The sequence below is a fragment of the Gossypium arboreum genome, chromosome 2 (assembly GCF_025698485.1).
Source record: "Gossypium arboreum isolate Shixiya-1 chromosome 2, ASM2569848v2, whole genome shotgun sequence".
In the NCBI taxonomy this organism is placed as follows: domain Eukaryota; kingdom Viridiplantae; phylum Streptophyta; class Magnoliopsida; order Malvales; family Malvaceae; genus Gossypium; species Gossypium arboreum.
The window spans coordinates 41,620,183-41,632,008 of record NC_069071.1 but is presented as its reverse complement, the minus strand read 5'-3'; the positions used below and the strand labels follow the sequence as shown (position 1 = coordinate 41,632,008).

Sequence of the window (11,826 nt, the reverse complement as noted above, 5' to 3'; positions counted from 1 at the left end):
AAAATAGTAGAGAAAAGAAGGATATTCGTATGCACCCTCAGCAATAATTGGCTTCCAAGAAGAGAAAATAGTCAACAAAAACAGTAATGGGTAAAAAGTACCATCCAAAATTAAAAACTTGAGAAACAACAGTTCAAGCTTGGCACCGACTCTCCCACTGTCTTAAAACTCCCACATTTTCCTCCCCAAATCCCTCAAAACCGTCCACTTCTCCCTCAACCACCAAATTCAAAATCCACCATAACACTTCAGTAGTTTGGTTAAACTCAAACACCCACATGGCACTAGCAGCAAAATAAAACACTCCATTGCGCATCCCAGGACTCGAACTCAAGTCCACCAGCACTTCACCACTCTACTTAACCACCAGACCAGCAGGCCCATTCTAACATGATACCCATATTTATTTATAAACCTACTGACTGGAGATAGGGGTTTATTCATTTAAAATAAAACTTTTGCACAAGCCAAGGCTTGAACCCAAGACTTCTCATACTCTCCTAGAACACATAACCACTGAAGTAGATACACAATTGTGTAACACAAACATACAAAAATAAATATTAAGGATTTTTGGGGTGTTATAATAATCGAGCTCAATGAGCTAGGATTGAGCTAAATGAGCTCGAATCAGGTTGCAAGGGTTGCTTGCCTTGCTTTTCCATAAACTCTCAGTAAACCCCAATGGCATTTCCCAAGGTTCCACGCCAACTCTAAGAGGGTCTCGGGTCATGGTTGTATTATCCCCTCCCTCTTTGAAGTGATTTTTCCTTAAATCGGGCCATTTGCTTGAAAAAAATCTTTCATCGTCACAAGCCCATTGGTTGATGAATTTGACAAAGTTGCTCCCAAGAACTTGAGAATTACACATGACTCGAAAAGAAAACAGGTTATTTGCATGCCCTTCCTCTTTAGGAGGGAACCATTTCAAAGTGTTTCCTTCATGAAAATAAAATGAATTAGTAACACTATGAATTATAAACAAAAAAGAACTTCCCGAATTCTTATTCCAAGCTTGAGCACGCAAACCATTGCCAGATTCAAAAGTATAGATTAGTCTTACCTTTTCAGAATGAATCAAGAATTTCATGACTGGCAACATAGAAGGACCAAGGAACAATTTGAAGTCATAATCAGAGTTCACAAGTTTCGTTTTCTCAATTATAGGCAAATCATCAAATAAACATAAATTGTTCACACATTTATTATCACAAAGTTTAGGATGCTTGATTTCTCTCAATATTAAACTAGAATAACAAACTCCAGGTTTGAACACACGAGTTTGATCACTCGTTCTAGAATGCAACAAGAGTTTCTTTATCTCCAATGATCCACTCATGCTAAACAAAGAGGATTTAAACACACACATATTCAAACAATCAAACCTCTTAAATCTCATGCGAAAGATTTACACAAACATGTACAACAATTTAGAGAATTCACATTACCATCACATATGAATAGATTAGGTGTTTTGACAACTATTTATCACACAAGATCCAATTTTGTTTATGCTGATTTAATCTTACTTCATCAACAAGCTTGCCAATGCCATGCTCATTAGTAGAATAACTCTTCATGCCACTATTTAAAATGAAATAATCAACAATCAGGGAATGGTAATTAGCCAAGTCAAGGTGCAGAGCTCTTTCAAAAACTAAGTTTTCAGCAATCTTGTCAATAACATTCAAGTGGAATTGTTGAGACTTAATTATTATAGAACCCTTACCTTGCTTAGCTTTAAGCACTTGTGGTCTAAGGTCATCTACGATCTTACTTTTGTTGATCAACTTGAGCCGTCTCTCATCAGGAAGGTATTGAAGATGAAATTCGCCACATGAATCTTTAGGAACCTAAATTGAAGGAACAACACAAAGGCAACTCACACGTCGGTTAGTTAAAACACTTCTCTCATTTTTATTCGTTTCATTTTTAATTTCTCTCTACTTTCTTTCACACTCTTTTTCTTTCATTTCTTTTTTTCTTTTCTCAATTTCTTCTATTATTCATTCATTTTCTCTCATTAACAATTCTTGCCTTTCTTTTCTTCTAAGTTCTTTTTCTCTCATTCTTTCATTACAAGATGGAGATAACATGAAAGAGTTATAATAGGAAGACTTTTGTTGGGTATGAATAGAATGATTTACATACGAAACACGATCACCTCTTCGTGATTGAATCTCCATGGATGAGTACTTTGGTGCACTCGAAGAGATACTTGTGCATTCACGTTTGTTACCTCAACAAGCTTCAAACATGCAATTTTCTTTACTCCAACTTGAATTCCATGAAGCATAGGAATAAAGAAATGGCTATCTCCTAAATGAATCTTTTCGCTCCTTTTGCACAAAAGACTCCTTCGATGATCTTTCTTCCACATGATCAATTTTTTATGCAATTGTTCAAATTCAGATCGCACGATTCTACGCATTTATTTCATTAAATCTTGAAATTCTGAATCTGAAAGCTCTTCTTGAAACATGATTTGTTGAAAAACTTGAAAACAAAAGAATTTGAAATAATAGATGAATTCCTTACCTATACAAACCTCACCAATCCGTTCACAAAGAAAGAAGGGATGACACTCCACTCGTGTGTGCACTTGATATATTGGCTTTTTCCTCACTCTAATAAGCTCATACTCTCGTGCCTTTTACCACTCGATTCTCCTCTCAAAGTTCGTAGAAGACTCGTTTAGGCTTAACTATTAGTCTAGGGGTTGGCTTCAAAAGGTCACAAAGGTAGATAATGTTTTTGGTGTTAGGTAGGCTGCAAGAAATGTGTATAGTGCTAAATGTGGCGTAATGGGTTAATTTTGGGCAGAAATAGACTTGATGATCGAGAACAAATTTTGAGCACTTCAAACTTATCCTTTTTTTATAATTTTTGAACTCATTTTTTTCTATATTTCAAACTTTGTACACAAATATATATGATTCTTTTTTTTTTAAACTAAATTTTTTTTTCAAATTTTTTTATGAACTTAATTCGGGATGGCTAGAACGTCCGTACTCCTTGATTTTTTCTAGCTCTGATACCAAATGATGCGAACTCTACTCGTTGATGGATTCAGTCACGAATGTTCCTGATCATAAAATGGAAAAGTAACGTTCTACTTGGAGTTAAGGCTGAAATTGGCTAAGTATAAGTTTAAAACAAAGGATTTCTAGTATTTTAAATATAGTAAAGGCTAAGGTTTGACTAATAACAAAGATAGGGATATTTTGAAGTTGGTAATTCAGACGGAATAGTTTAGGCTTAACGTTGAAGAGTGAACCAATACTGTAGGACAGTATTGACCCGAAACTTATAACAACACTTAATGTGGATAGAAATATAGGTAAACTGTGACCCACTATCTATATGGAGATAGGAACCAATTGGCATAAGGGTGAATGCCACACTTGTTAGAGTGATAAGTTCAAATGAATTAGATTGACGCCACAAGAATAACTTGATAAGTCAATTGAGTCACAGAAGAACAAAAGGAGTTGAATAACTCACAATTGGTATAATGTTCATAAAAAGAGTCAAAAGTTGTAACCTTCAAATGTTTACAAAAATAACTATTTATAGGCTCCAAAATGCCTATTGAAATTCAGCATCTATGGTGTTCACATACAATTAAAATGTTCACACTTAAATAATAAATTTGGTTCTTAAATGCTTCCCTAAATCCTAATAGACACATTCCTTTCCCAAATCTGTTCATGAATGCTTAGTCAAGAAGAAAGCTTAAATTCCATGAATAATCAGCCCTATATCTTCCTTCACTCCCCTTAGCTGTACATGAATGTGAAGGTGCCATGCATGTCCCTTAACTCTTGCATTAATGACATTGTAGATGCATGGATGAGTCAATGATTCTTCAAATTCATTCCCAAGATGATGCATGAGCATTGTTGTTCAATGTGCAAAACTAATGTAGCTTTTCCTCCTTTGGACGTGCATGTATACTTAGCATGGATGAAAACTTCATATTCCTTGAATGTTCATATGTCTTTCATGGAACATGTACCTTCAATTAATTGGATACATTAACGATGGACTGGTTCATGAATTGCAGCATGTATCTTGTAAATTTGTTCCTCCTATTGTGCATGCATGTTGTTAATTCAATGGGCTGAATTTATGTGTCATTTCCCCCCTTGGACGTTCATAACTTTATCCTTGCATGTATAGGAGTTGTTTGGTCAAATTGAGGTGTGAACATGGATTGATTCCACCTTGGGAAGCCAAATGTGTAGCTAACATTTTATTGTTGTTCCTTGAACAAGCTTGCTATCCAATCAACCTACAAGACACATTTAAAGTTGGCTTAAATTCACTAATAATACATGATTTAACATCATTTAGTTTGTCTAAACTTTAGACACAATTTATGATGTCTGAACAAAGACACATTAAAATGTTATTCTAAGTAAGACATAATTAATAGACTTAAGACACATTAAAATGCTGTACTAAATAAGACACAATTATTGAACTTATGACACATTAAAGATGTTCAAATTAATGCATATTTAAGCCCAAATTAATTTATGATACAAATTAAAGACTTAAATTATAGTCACTAAAATAACTAAAACTAAATGAATCAAAGTCCTTATTTTCCAGTAGCCAAATTAACAAACTGGAATTAAAAGCTTCATTTTGCACTTGGGCCCCTCGTGCTTGAGCCAATTTCGATGTCGTCGAATTGTATCTTGACATGATGCGGTCGGGATCGCATTACCAATCTAGCATTAAAATGGCACTGTATGAAGCTTTGTATGGTCGCAAATGTAGAACTCCATTGTATTAGATAGAACACAATGATAAAATGTTACACGGAGTTGACTTGGTCTGAGAGACCAAGGAAAAAGTGAAAGTAATTCGAAACAGTTTGAAAGCAGCCTCTGATCGTCAAAAGTCTTATGCTGATCTGAAACGAAAAGAAATAGAATTTCAAGTCAGTGACAAAGTATCCTTGAACATATCACCTTGGAAGAAAGTTCTTCGGTTTGGTCGCAAAGGAAAACTGAGTCCTCCGTGCACTAGACCATATGAGATTACATAAAGAATTGGGTCAGTTGCATATCAGTTAGCTTTACCACTAGAACTTGATTGGATTCGTTATGCTTTTCATGTGTCTATGCTACAATGGTACCGATCCGATCCTTCACATGTTATTTCTCTAGTAGAGGTAGAGATTCAGCCAGATATGGCATATAGTGAAGAACCGATCAAAATCTTAGCTCGAGAAACAAAAGAGTTGAGAAATAAAAAGGTAGCTTTAGTAAAAGTTCTTTTGGCAACGACACAGTATTGAAGAGGCTACCTGGGAAATGGAGGACACTATTAGGAAGCAATACCTGAATCTTTTTTAGTAAGATTTTCAAGGACAACAATCCTTAAAGGGGGGAGAGTTGTAACAACCCAGTTTTCAGTGAAATCGAAACAGTGGTTTCGGGAGCACAAATTCGACCTGAAAATAAAGTTTATTTTTATTTTATTATAGGGTCCGTATTATGATAGACATGTCGTGTGAAAATTTTAATACAAAAATTTTATCGATTAAGTGTTTAATTACAAGAAGGACTAAATCGCATAAAATGTGAAAGTTAAAAAATAGCTATGGAATTCAAAACTAGAGGTCCTTATATGGTAATTAGACCATTAAAGAAAAGAATGTAGATTTTTGGTGACTCATCCATGAAAAAATTAGAAAAGAGTAGGGACTAAATTGGAATTTGAAATAATTTAATTAATTAAAAAGATAATAAAATGAAATATCATCTTATTTTGTCATCTTCAACCCCAAAATTATATGGAAACCCTAGGAGAGAGAGAAGAAACTTTCAAGGCTTAATTGGGTAAGTTTCTTTGTCCTGTTTTTAGTAATTTTTATATTTTTAAAACCAAGATAGCTTAAACTATCTATTTAAGGGACTAATTTGATCAAGGTATGAAATTTGGATAATGGATGAATATGTCGAAAATTAGAAATTTATGGTAGAAAATGAAAGGTTGTTGATAGATAAACAACTTTTACAAAGGGATTTTTTATGAAAACATGATTTAGGTACTAAAATGTAAAGTTGTAAATTTGATGAAAAATTCTAATTTTTTTTATGAATACATGTGTTGTAAATTTTGTAATGGGATTTTGGTTAGGATTGGAATAGGGAGTAAATTATACAAGTTTCATTTTTCGAGCCTATGGACGAAATTAGAATTTATGGAAAAGTTAAGGGCAAAATGGTAAGTTTTCTTAGAAGATAAATTGAGTCCAAATAAATGTGAAATATGTGAAATTGATGGCTAATAAAAGGTTTGACTAGGGAAAATAAAAGGTTTCCGATTAGTAGATTTTATACGCGAACAAGTGTCAAGGTAATTTCGTGTAACTTAATCGGGCATGTAAATATGTTTAATTGAATGTTGTGTTGTATGGAATGTGACTTATATTGATGTACATTACTTGAATGCTATAATGAGAAATTTATTACATGCTTGATATGATGAAAAATGGGTAAGTTCCAATTGGATATTAAATTCTGATGAATATATGTGCTTTCCCAAAATGAATAAGGTTCGGCGTTTGTTGCGGATGGGACTTAGCTCGGACGAGTAAACCTATCAACCTTTCTATAGAAAAGATTTAGCTCGAACGGGTAATCAGGATATAATACCTCTCGAGTATATGTTATGATTAGGGTTTAGCCTAGACTAGTAATCCTAATTGAACTCTTTTGAGCATACGTTATATAAAGGATTTAGCCTGTTCTGGTAATCCTGTTATAGGATATGTGGCTCGAGAGTGTGTTCCTTGATTAAGTGCCCTAATGGGTACCCTTGAATAAGAAATTGACGGACTATTGAATCGTACACCTCAAGTGTACTACTTGAGCATCCATCGAAACACAGAACCTCTTGGCATGATAAGAGAATTATGGAATGAAATGAATGATGTACTGAAGGAAAATTGTATGAAGAGCTCATCTATGTTTACTTGATTGATATGAAGATTTGGTGACTAACATGATTGATTGAATGTATGTGTTTAGGCAATTTATCCAAATGGATGGAAAACATGATATTGTATGCTTAGATTAAATAAACGAGATTGGTAAGTTTAGTTTCCGTTATACAAACTTACTAAGCATGTAATTCTTACTCCGTTTATTTTTCCCCTGTTTATAGTGCTCGGAGGCTCGCGAAGGTTGGAGATCATTGGAGCATCGCCATACTATCGACTAGATTATTTTGGGTATACATAGTAAAATCAATTTGGTATAATGGCATGTATAGGACAACTTGACCATCAGTGGCATAAAAATGATGTTTTGTAACCTAGCCATTAGAATGGCTAGTAATGACTTATTTTGGTATGATTAAGTAGGTTATTATGATATATTCATATGTGATATGTTAAGTATATATGATCAAATGATGTTATGGCCTAAGTTAATCCAACGTAAGTTTACAAACACATATGCATGTAATGGTATGCCATGATGAATGATGGAATTGTTTAATTTGAATGCTTGGATTGGTTGGTATTGGATGTGTGTTTCAAGTGCAGGTCATGGGTGAAATTTTGGGTGAGAAATTAAGCTAGAAATGGCTTCATTTTATCCACACGGGTAGACACGCGAGTGTGTGTCTAGACCGTGTATGACACACGGCCTAGTAACATGGGCATGTGGTTAGGCCGTGTGTCCCCTGCACCTTAATTTTGAGAAACAGAATGTTCAGAATTGAGCGCACGGGCAGAGAGACGAGTGTGTGTCTCAGCCATGTGTGTTACACGGCCTAGAACATGGGCGTGAGTCTTTGCCGTGTGAAACCTACACCTAATTTCAAATTAAATTAATTAACCACACAGCCTAGCACACGGGTGTGTGGCATGACCGTGTGCACAAGTCAGAGAGTTACATGGGATCGAACACAGCCTATAGCACAGGTGTGTCCTAGGGTCACACGGGCATGTCCCTTGGACCATACGGGTGTGTGAGCCCTGCACCTTGGAAATTTTTAAAAATTTGCGAAAAATTCTTGGAATCCTCAATTAAGTCTCGACTCGATTCTAATACTCGTATTGGGCCCTGAGGGTCCAATTAAGGGACGTTTTGGATGATCTTGGTTAATAAATAGTAATTTACGGGAATTATTTGTAAAATATTTTGAAAGTTCTGGTAACGCTCCGAAACCCTGTTCCGACGACAGATACAGGTTAGGGTGCTACAGTTATGCTACGAGGTGAGTTGGTTAGGAACCAACTGACTATGAATAAGAATAGTTAAAAGATAATGGGATACTCGATTAGGTTTCTTGGAAGTTTTAGACTTTTTTATAAGACAATTTAATAATGATGTGACATTTATCAAGTTCCAAGAAGGACCTAGATTATAATAATAGATATTTAAGTCTGAGAAAGATGGTTTTTTTCTTCTTTCTTCAAAAATATGGTTATCTGATGCTTGAGGAACTGAAGACATTTCTTTAAGCTAAAGTTGAGATCCAAGATTTTATCAGTGATTACTATATGAAAAGGTAAGTTTTATGACTCTGCATGTTATGCTACGAAAGAGTAGGTCTATAATAGTACATGGACAGTAAGATGAAAAAGCAATACTTTCCATGAGGTTCATCTGGGTTTGAGATGTGGTAAGGTTATTTTAATGAACTTTAATGGCATTCCTCTATTTTATAAGCAGTGGTTACTTTAGTGTCTTGATTATGGTTGGATCTGGAGTTTGAACTGTTATCCGTGGTTCCCATGTGGGTCCTTGGAAACACAAAAAATTGCACACTTTTTCATTCCCTTTTTAACTTAAATTCATACAAATTCGGTTAAATTCTGGTCGAAAAATATTATTTTTATAAAATAATTAAAGTGCACTTAAAATATGAATATGTTGAAATTTAGTTAATTTTATAATTATTTTTGATGAATTTTGGTTATTTTTGACAGGTTTGCACAAAGGGTGAAAAATGGCTTGGCAGACACTGCTAGAAGCACAAAATCGAGAAGCAATTTGAAGTATTGAGGTGAATTAATTTCCAACCTAAGACTGTCCAAAATTATATATATTAAATTATAATATAATTCATTTTAATTTATAGCCAAGTTAATTTGAGTTAATAAATTATTATTATTAATTACTTATGAAAAAATAGTCCGATTGAATCGAACCGAGTAAACCGAACCAGGCAAGGAGAGGACAGCCCAGAACCGTCCTAGTGCTAACCCAATTCAGTTCATTAGCTGATTATTTAAGCTGCAAAGAAGCCCTTGAAGACTTGTTCAAATTGCAAATCAACCCCTCTACAATTGATGGCTTTGAAGATTTGCCCCAAGCCAAATTTAGCAAAGTTGAAGCCATCAACTTTGCCACATAGATGGTCGGCCAAGGAGTGGCTCTTTGGCTGCTATTTTTAGCAAATTTTAGCTGCCACATTCAGCTATAAAAACCCCCATTGGCTGATCATTCAAGGCATCCCTCATTCATTCACATCTCTTCTCTCCTCTCTCACTTTCTCCTTTTATTTTTTCCATTTCAAGTCCCTTCTTCAGCCATTTTGGAGTAGCAATTGAGTGCTCATAGAAGCCTTGATCGGTGAGAACAATAAAGAAGGAAGATGAAGCAAACTAGTCAAGCCACAGAAAAACACCGTATTTGATTCTTGTTCCCTATCTCTTTAATTTTTATTGTTGTTATGATGAACATATCTATAAATATTCATGTTGTTGGAATGGTTAATTTAATCAGCTTAGCTTGAATTTAAATGTGTTGGTTTGATTGCATTTCATCTGCTTAAATTATTAAAATTGTGTTTATGTTGTTATAGGCCTCGGTAAAATGCTTGATTAAGTAAAATCATGCCTAAGTTATTCTTGCATTACAATTGTGAGGTAACTAATGAATTAATTATTTAAACGGATTAAAATTTTAATTAATGGACACAATACTTAATCAATGCATGTTTATACTTCTAAGGTAGCTGAAGGTTAAATTAGCAATGTATCTAGCGATACACTTGCCTTGCATAACTTGCAAGATTATTGTGATTAAATTGTTTCAAGGTAAGGATACCTTGTTACCTCATATAGTCTTTTATGTGCTTATTAGATTTAATTAATCATTTGAATTGACATAGGGATAAGCAAGAGATTGGTTCAATTTAATGAGTATGTATGTGCCATAACATGTTTGCTTATTAAAACCTATTTAATCGTTTGAATTAACATAGGGATATGTTAATAGATGAATGGATTTGTGTAGGTGAATATGTTCATAAATTAGCAAATTACTGAGTTGCCATGAATTTATTCGTAACAACATAGACATGAGTTTAATAATTCTAAGTTAAAGAAATGTAATTAAATCAACACAATTATGTCATCTTGATTAAATCATATTTTGAAATCTTGCATTTGAGATTTATTTCTTCAGTTTACATAGTTTAAAATCTTAGTTTTTAATCACCCTCTTCAAACAAAATATTTTTCTTCACCAAAGTGTTTTAAATAGCATTCATAAATAATTCTTTTCGCAGTCCCTATGGGTAAGATAACTCGACATTTACTTGTCAGTTTATTACTTGTTGCGATTATGTACACTTGCACATTTCCGTCATTCCAAGTTTTTGGCGCCATTGCCGGGGACTGTTTTAAAAAGTCATTATTTGTGAATTTCTTTGTTTTGCATTTTGGTTTAATTTTCTATTAAACTTTAACTTAATTAAATTTTCTGTGATTATTTTAGGTGTTTATGAGTATTGACCGAATTATTGACCCACTTTCTGTAGACCCTGAGATTAAACGAACTTTTCGACAGCGAAGAAGACAAGCAAATCAAAGAAGGACTAAAGAGATGAACTTCAAAAATTTGAATCAAGGAAATGGAGCAAACCCTGCTCAAAATCTTATCCTTATTGCTGATGATAGGGATAGAGCTTTAAGACAGTATATCGTGTCAGTATTTAATGATCTTAATCCAGGTATAGGAGACTCAAAATTGAGGCACAACAGTTCGAGCTGAAGCAAGTCATGTTCCAGATGCTTCAGACGGTGGGCCAATTCAGTGGAATGCCTACCGAAGATCCTCACCTACACTTAAGACTGTTTATGGATGTGAGAAATTCTTTCAAGTTAGTTGTAGTACTCGAAGATGCATTACGACTGAAGTTGTTCCCATATTCACTAAGGGATAGAGCTCGAGCCTGGTTGAACTCATTGCCACCAAACTCAATTTCCACCCATGGCAAGAGTTAGCAGAAAGATTCCGTATGAAGTATTTCTCACCTAGCAAGAATGCTAAGTTGAGGAACGAGATCACTGTTTTCTAAAAAATGGATGATGAGTCCTTGTATGAGGCATGGGAAAGGTACAAGGAGTTATTACGGAAGTGCCCTCATCATGGAATCCCACATTGCATCCAACTTGAGACATTTTATAATGGTCTCAATGCTCACATGAGGATGGTAGTGGACGCTTCTGCTAATGGTGCTCTCCTTTCTAAGTCTAATAATGAGGCTTATGAAATCATTGAGAGTATTGCCAACAACAACTATCAATGGCCAACTAATCGAGCAGCGTCAGGAAGATGAGTTGCTGGAATACATGAAGTAGACGTTCTTACTTCACTCGCATCTCAGGTATATTCAATATCCTCAATGTTAAAAAATCTTACTACTAATGGGTCTAATAGTTTTGCAGCACAGCCACCTAACCAATTTGAAAGTGTAGCCTGTGTTTATTGCGGGGAAGGGCATTTGTTTAAAGGATGTTCATCAAACCCAGAATCCATGTACTACATATGTAACAAGAACCAAAAT

The 11,826-nt window shown here is 34.6% G+C and overlaps 1 non-coding gene across 1 annotated transcript; it reads right to left on the bottom strand.

Annotated features, from left to right (window-relative positions):
* Window positions 1-11,307: 11,307 nt before the first annotated feature.
* Window positions 11,308-11,414, bottom strand: LOC128289492 (small nucleolar RNA R71). The gene has a single exon (XR_008279140.1). It is a non-coding gene; the product is annotated as a small nucleolar RNA R71 (small nucleolar RNA).
* Between the last annotated feature and the right edge of the window lie 412 nt (window positions 11,415-11,826).